Source organism: Diadema antillarum, unplaced genomic scaffold (genome assembly GCF_040938485.1).
Source record: "Diadema antillarum isolate AM-2024a unplaced genomic scaffold, OU_Dant_1.0 seq00000512_RagTag, whole genome shotgun sequence".
Taxonomy (NCBI): Eukaryota; Metazoa; Echinodermata; class Echinoidea; order Diadematoida; family Diadematidae; genus Diadema; species Diadema antillarum.
In genome coordinates, this window is record NW_027271466.1 from 381,435 (window position 1) to 389,758 (window position 8,324).

Consider the following 8,324-nt stretch of genomic DNA (forward strand, 5'->3'; position numbering starts at 1 on the left):
AATCTAAAGACATCACTTTGCAGAGTTTTTTTTTTTCCTTCAAGCATCTCTCCCTTTTGTTACGAGACTTGAGATTATCATTTCTTTTGTCGAAACTAGCCCATCAAGTTTTCATAGCCGTCAGGAGAATTAAAGCAAATTTTCAGTATAAAAAACAACAACCAGATATAGCAAATATAAACATCAATGGAAGACCGATTACCCTATGTATTGATCATGTTGATAGACGCTTTAATAGTAAATCTGTCTTTCTAATATTTATAACGAAATTTACGTTCGACTGCTTGACAATTTGGGATGGATGCGTTCCAGTATGGTTGGTGTGTCGGAGGGCTTTTATTGGATGACGCCACACACTGCAATGTAGCACTTCCACTGATGACGTAACCTTCGTCACAGTCCAAGGTTACCATGGATCCATGCAGCGTGTTGTTTAAATCCCATTTTCCGTGCAAGACGTCACCAGGATGATCACATTTCGGTTTATTATCTGAAACTGAGAGAATAATCATGGAGGACATTATGTGTAGACGATACTGTTAGGCGTTGGAGACAAGATTATGTTTGAAAAAAAGAGAAAGATATCATTCAGAGGGGTGAAGGTTCAGATGAAAATTTCTTCACTTTGTCTCCCTCTACAAATTAAATTTATTAAGATCGCAACTGCAGATCTGTAAATTAACAAACATGTCGGAAAAAAGGAACCAGTGGGACTCAAACCTGTCATCTACTGCTTTCCGGGCAGCGACACTACCACCAGGCTGCCCCTGGTTGCCGGCAGTGACACGATGAACATGGAACAAATACCTGAGCTCCGAAATTCCGACATTGTTATGTTAAGTAGTCCAAGGCATATCAAATGAAAGAAAGAACGATATTATTCAGAGGGGTGAAGGTTCAGATGCGAGTTTCTTCACTTTGTCTCCCTCTACAGAGTCAAAATCTGCATTGTTTATAATCTGTGTATGAAGTTTTTCCTTGTTAAAATATGTAGAACCAAGTTTCTTCTTAATTTTTACTCTCAATGTTAAGGTCATCGGTCAAGTTTCTTTTACCGTTAAGTGGACTTTTCAAGTCAATCCCTAGACTTTCAGATGATAGTAAAGACGCCGGTCATATTATTCCTCGGTTTCTGTCTTTATAGATGCTCTGTAAAATTAGACTTTTCATAGAAAGAGTTAGACAAACCTTAGCGGATAAATCATTACCCAGCAGAACTTAGGATAATAAAACACATTACAATGATATAGTAAAACACTTTTGTGTGATATTGTACAGATACACCTGCCTCTATATCACGATAAGCGCTGATTATAATAAAAGTCTACGTCTAGGGTTTTACCTTCAACTGGTTGGCAAGATGGGGTTGATGCGTTCCAATATGGTGAGTGAGCAGATGGATCATCGTCGGAAATGTAGATACACGACAATGTTGCACTACCATTAAGGATGTAACCATCATCGCAATGCAGGGTAAATACTGTGTATCCATTCAATGTCGTGTTTGAATGCCATTTTCCATGCGATACGTTGCCAGGGTGACCACATTTTGACTCGTCAACTGAAAAGGACAGAATGCTTATTCATTGACAAAACATTAAGAATTAAATGTTGGTATTACGAAATTGATAGAACACGTACAATTGTCTTCAATATAAATGTAATTCTAGAAGTGTAATTATATTCCTTGCCGTTAGTAGCGACAAAGGGAAATCTTTATATATACATATACCCAATACTTGCAACATGCACTCATAATGAAACACACTATATTCCTCTCTGCCCATTCTTTTCCACAATAGCTGTAATGACAGCAACATTCCAAAAAGACTTAGATTCAGCTTGATACTGTAATTCCGAAAATTTATAAGATTTTTCCAATTATAGTCTAATTCCCAAATCCCCCAATGTTCCTTGTTGGTAACAAGTATTCCGTCATTAGAGCTGCGTGAACGTCAAAGATAAATACTTATTGCTATAAAAGAGTTATTAATTGAAATTTTGCCGAGCTTTGAACTGATATCCCAACACTTCAATTATCTTAAATCATTCGATTATGAAACGATAAATACATTACTATGAAATAATATTGATACAGGGAGGTTAACTTCGAGTCAAGGCGTTTGGACATTTACGTGCGACTGCTTGACAAGATGGGGTTGATGCGTTCCAGACAAGTGAATGTGACGTTTGATCATCATAAGATGACGTCATACACAGCAAAGTTGCACTACCACTGATGAAGTAGCCGTCATCACAATGCAGTGTCACTAAAGATCCAAGCTGCGTGGTGTTTGAATCCCATTTTCCGTGTGGTACGTAACCAGGGTAACCACATGTTGACTCGTTACCTGGATGGGAAAGAATTGATACAAAAGACCATAATATGTTTATAAATGTTGAATAATAGTTAGGGGTAGAGGGTCAACAGCTACATTTATGTCTTTTAGGGTCTAAGACAATTACCCCCTGGACAATAATTACCCGAGACCCTTCCCCCAACCCTAACTCTAATCCTAATCCTGAACCTAACAGTAATTACCCAACCCTAATCCTAATCTTTACTCTACCATTGTCACTAGCATCAATAGGCTTGCACTACCATTCTGTACTTTTAAATAGTCCTAAAAAGAGTGATGAGGCTTTACACAAAAAACAGTATCAAAGACAATCTTCAACTTCATTTTCTAGTCATAAACTCCCACTTTGTAAACTAAGACTGAAACTAATTAAAACTATAACTAGACTGACAGGTCTATCAATGTAGCTTAACTATACAGTAGAACGTATGGTTTTGATAATACTACATTTAAGAACCAAGGAAACTCTTGCTTCTGTAAAACTATTGTTATTTTGATCATATCATTTCTTAATAAGAACTATAGCATATTAAAGCATCAGTCACTAGCTGTGAAATGAACGTTTTGCGTTTTGCTGTAACTACTTTTGTTGTTATTGTTGTTCAGAACGATATCATGCGCTTGTCGTGGCTACTACAAGTGATAACAATCGATCAAGAATCATATAAAATGAAGAAAGCAAGCACCATGGGAGTTAGTCTTGACAGCCTGACAAGTTGGAACAGTTGCATTCCAAGTAGGTATATTGCTGTCAGGAGACGGCATACATAACAACGTGGCACTGCCATTGATGACGTAACTATCATCACAGGTGATGGTTATCGAAGATCCCACTGACGTTATGTTTGAATTCCATTCTCCATTATGTACGTCACCAGGATGATTGCAAAACATTTCAGCAGCTGATATTTATCAGAGAGAGGAGAGAGAGAGAGAAAAAAAAAGGACGGTGTCAATAAAGGACTCGATCATGTATTTATATGTGTGTGTGTCTGTGTATATGTAGGCCTTTATGCAAAAACCATATATTTATGTTAAACGTATATTGACAATTATATATATATATATATGTGACTGTGCACCTCAAAACGAACATAAAGTCGCACACACTGATTTTGCGTGAGGACTGAAAATAAGTGAAATGGGTCAACCTAGCCGAACTTGACTTTTTCATATTTTCTGAAAGAGCGGGTCTTCTTTTACATTATGCTAAAATTTGATATCATAAAACGGGCAGGAAAGTGTGTTTTTTTAGCAGTTTATCTCGAACATTTTTGGTAGAAAAGTGTGATTAGGTGTGTCTTTAGAATCCCTTTTTCATTTCTGAAAAACCTTGTCCACACTCTTCACTTTCAACTCTAATAACTTTTGAAAGGATAGTGCTACTGATTTGAAAGTTGACATTCATTATTGACAGAATGTGTTTATGAGACATGCTCAATTTCAGTATAATTTGATAATCCCTTCAGTGTTGTTACTCTGGTGGTTTACTTCCTGTTTTTTGTCCCATTCATCGCACGGCCAGCACGGTTTGGTAAAGATTAAGCGTTTGAATAGACACTGTACTTCAGAGCCTCTTTTCTCAGTTCACACTTTTCCTGAGTTTGTGCTTTCTTTCCAATATTTAGATAGGTTAGGAGAGTCCATTTGATTTGAGTTATACATCATTTTAAAGCTTAAAGTCTGCTCTTTCAGAATATGGTCTTAACTAAAAATTCATGTCTGGCGACTTTTTGTTTGTTTTGAGGTGCAGGGTCACACACACACACACACATATATATATATATATATATATATCTTTGTACGTGTATTGACAATTATATATATATATATATATATATATATGTGACCCGCTAGAACAAAATGATCCTAAAGTCGGGAGAGGTCGATTATTTGAAAATTGCACGGTATAATCCCCTAATCTTTCTGCTTTAGATTGATATATAACACATTCTATAAAAATAATCGGCTGCGGAGATATCGATGTTTAAAAGAGAGCATGTCGAGACGTCTGGAAAATCACTGTTTCGAGAAAAGCGCCCTAAAAGTCTTCCTTTCGACGCAATCGCGATCAACACACGCAAGTCAGTTTTCACCTCTGGACAATAGAAGGTAAGCCCTAGCAACCCCCGAAGAGTTCATTCAAGCACATCAGCGTCGGCGGTCTCCTCACCAACCAATCAGTGACCAGGATGTGAGAAGCGGCTGAGCATAGCGCACCCCGCCCGCACGCACCAGTCGACTGGGCAGTGTGCGAGCTTCACGCTTCGGTTAGCAGCAAGCAGCAAACTGACCAATGAGATCACTCCGGTCGTTGTTAGGGGCGGAACCTATCTGTGGCGCTCAATCCAAATTTTCGAACCAGTTTCTGCTTCGTTGAAACGCCAAAAAACATGGCTCAGAAAAACGCTATTTTTTGGTCTTTCCTATCACCATTTTGCTTCAAAATTTCGACAGATGATAGAAGACATGTAAGACTCCAATAATATATCAAAATCAGAAAATCGTAAGTTTTGACCAATTTTAATGCTCTGACTTCAAACTCGATTTTCACGGCTTCGACCGTGCGCGACTTTAGGACCTTTTTGTTGTAGCGGGTCACATATATATATACATTATATTCCGTTTATATGACATGATTTAGATACAAAGAGAGAGAGAGAGAGAGAGAGATAGGCAGACAAACATGATTTTTTTTTTAATTAGGTTATAGATTAAAAGACAAATTATGTTAATGGCCTGTGACAAACGCCCGCTGATTAAAGATTAATGACAAAGAACAGCAAAGTGAGTTTACGAGGAGATGAAAGGAGAAGTTTGCGAGAAGATGAAGCCACACATAATCTCTCAATGCCACTTGTACTGTGATCTATAGGTTCCATTGTTCCCCTAAACTTTTCAATCTCGTTATTATGTTTTTATTGGTTGAGTTCTCTCCTCCTCTCTGCCTTCTTTTTTTTTCCTTTTTGTAACAAAGCAAGCAATTTGATCGATTGTCATGAGACAACCCAAGTGCGTGAAATTAAGGTATAGTAACTTCCTGGTTTCGACGTGATGAGTTCCACTCAAACCGGCTCGCTATTAGCAGCGAATTGTTGAACAGAATCCAATTCACTTTTTACTCTTTGTCTTCTTGTTATAATTCAATGAAGCGTGCAACACATCATGTATTCAATGATTACTATGATATCAGAAAAAATAAACATTAATGCGTAGGAGGAATATAGGGAAAGGAGGATGGTAAAATTGAAAGAGTATTCGAAAAGTGACATCTTACGCTCGACCGCTTCGCAATATGGGACCGACGAATTCCAAACCGGGAAGTAAGTCGACCGTCCAAATTGCCCCTCACACTGCAGTGTCGCACCGCCCTTGACGACGTAACCCTCATTACAGGTGAGGTTTACCAGATAGCCAAACCACGCAGTATTGGAATCCCATTTTCCGTTTATGACAATGCCAAATTGGTCGCAAAAGCCATAGGAAACTGTACAATAATGATAATCATAAAGGGTAAAGTTTATTATCCATTGGTAAAGACATCTAGGACATAAACTCCCTTTTCTCACATTTGCACTGTAATGTGATACATGTGCAGAATCAGCTTGATGTACATATAACGCGTACTCACACACATGGTTTTGCTTGAATTCATTGTACAGAACTTTTTACTGAAAGAAGATCAGATTAATGGACAAATAGCATATATCATGTCTTGCCTCACAAACATATCAACAAAACTTATGTACAGCATGTACAACACATTCAGCACGGCAAGCCATCTCCGTGAGGTGTGTTAAAAAACAAAAAGAAAAGAATCATTTTATATTTTGGTATATGCAACGGACGACTTTCATTCTGAGGAAATACATTTGTACACTGGCTTATTTTCTTTCCTGAATTGTTCTGATGAAATAGGCAATCAAAGATAATCCTATTATTGAATATATTTAAGAGCAAATGTAATAATAATTCGTTTGTTGTTGTTTTTAAGTCAGGTACATTTCTGTACACACGCTCTTATCTTCTTTGTGTGCAAAAAAAGAAACATTTTTGCATTATTAATTTTCATGCAGAATGATATTCCACATTCAACAATCATTCTTAAGTCTTATTCGGAAACTTACCAATAAAATATAGTGTATGGTACTATTTGAACGACATCAAAAGGAAATTACAACACAAAGTGAAAGAAGTCATTTGGTATACTATATAACTCACCATCAAATGCATAATATACATCAGGTCTGAATGTCAGTTCCTCCATACGTGGACATGACCAGTCGTGAAGATATGTGTCAGAAGAGGACATGATTTTGAATGTCTCTGATGGAACACACAAGCATGCGCCTTGGTGTATGACAGCCACATCGGCGTCTTGTCCTCGTTCTCTACACATGGTTGCACATCCTGCATTGGACTCCACGCTGCGTCTGGTGAAACTCTGAATGAGCGAATTTTCCGGTGAACTCAGCTTTTTTGTGAAGCATCCGAGAAACCCAGGTTCTGCGAGAAAAATAAATGCCAATGTATAAACTTTCTTTATCAGGGGAATGCCCAATAGGCCTACCAGTAAATTCGTAATGAACGAGGACAATATCATTTTTTTTATAATAGTATGATTGCCTTTATCGATGAGCAAATAGTGTATTCTTGATCGCTTTCGCATTCATTAAAGAATCCAATGAGCTGGAGGAGCTACGATAAAAAGAAAATGAATATAATGAACACTGCAATGTTTATGCATTTTCATAAATGATAGTAATATCGTTATGTAATTTTAATCAACGCAGTCAAGAATCCGAAAACAGACATCATAAACATGGAATCCGATGTGATGTGTATAATTGGGGAAAATGCTTTGTTCCAATTATTAGAATATTAAAGCGTAAACTACATGTTTTAATCTTTAATGTTTAGCACGTTCAGAGTACAAAAACTAAATGAAACATAAAATTTAAGTGATTGGAAAAATGAGCGTAAAAAATGAAAGTTGCAGTTGGAAAGGGATCTCTAGAGGGTGATATTCAGAAAAGCCTCTTGCTGTGGACAACTCGATTTATTATGTAAATATAATTTATTGTTTTCCACTCTCCGGCTTATGATCTCGTTCTTTAGACATACTTTTGACGTTGAACTGCGAAACTGCCTTAATCATTTTTTTTTTCATTGATAGTTCGTGAAAAAAAAAATGAAGAGGGCTTTCCTTAATGTCGTCACATCCTTCACTCGATATCAACCTATTCCGCAAACTGGAATTTCAAAAAAGAAACAAACAATCCCTGAATACTCTATCAAATGCCTACTAAATAAAAATGTGTAACAAGACATTGAACAAAGTCCAGACTTAATTGCATTCACGGGAAGAGTGATACATGTTCTCGATTGTATGTCGCCATTGCGAGTATGTGTGTGTGTGCAATTTTGTTTTTAGTATTGATGACAATATAAAAAAATAATGTACAATGAATACGTGTGAGTATTTTCTGCAGCATTCTACTTTTATGGGTTGCTGTCGGATATCGAACCCATGTTCACAGGAAGCAAGGGTAAAATTTGTGATAGATGCTAATACGGGTACAGTACTTACCCCGGCATTTCAGGTGCACGGCTCTCTGGGACGGGCATTTGGAATTTTTCGAATAGCACTTCGTCACACTTCTTGAATCTATAAGCGAAAGTTGATAAGAAGATTAGATTATTTTTTTTTTTTACAATACAGGTCGCACGTCCTCCGTAAACACAATAGGGTTACATGTATTTATTTTTTTTAAGTAACGAGCGAGAGTGCTTACGAAATAGTTTTTTTTTTTCTTTAAGGTTTTGGTACGTTTTCTCAGCGGAACATATTATGTCAATGCATGATATTGATCTTTCCCTCTCTTCCTTCTTTAAAACACAACAATATTTCTGCCTTGTATATGAATATCATAAGTATAGTATATATGTGACCATGCACCTCAA

General features: G+C 37.0%; 1 long non-coding RNA gene across 1 annotated transcript; it reads right to left on the reverse strand.

Annotated features, from left to right (window-relative positions):
* Positions 1 to 1,739: 1,739 nt before the first annotated feature.
* LOC139734129 (uncharacterized) lies at positions 1,740 to 8,055 on the reverse strand. The gene is made up of 5 exons (XR_011711140.1): positions 7,951 to 8,055; positions 6,582 to 6,866; positions 5,638 to 5,847; positions 3,047 to 3,262; positions 1,740 to 2,351 (listed from the first exon to the last, which is right to left on the reverse strand). It is a non-coding gene; the product is annotated as an uncharacterized lncRNA (long non-coding RNA).
* Positions 8,056 to 8,324: the final 269 nt, after the last annotated feature.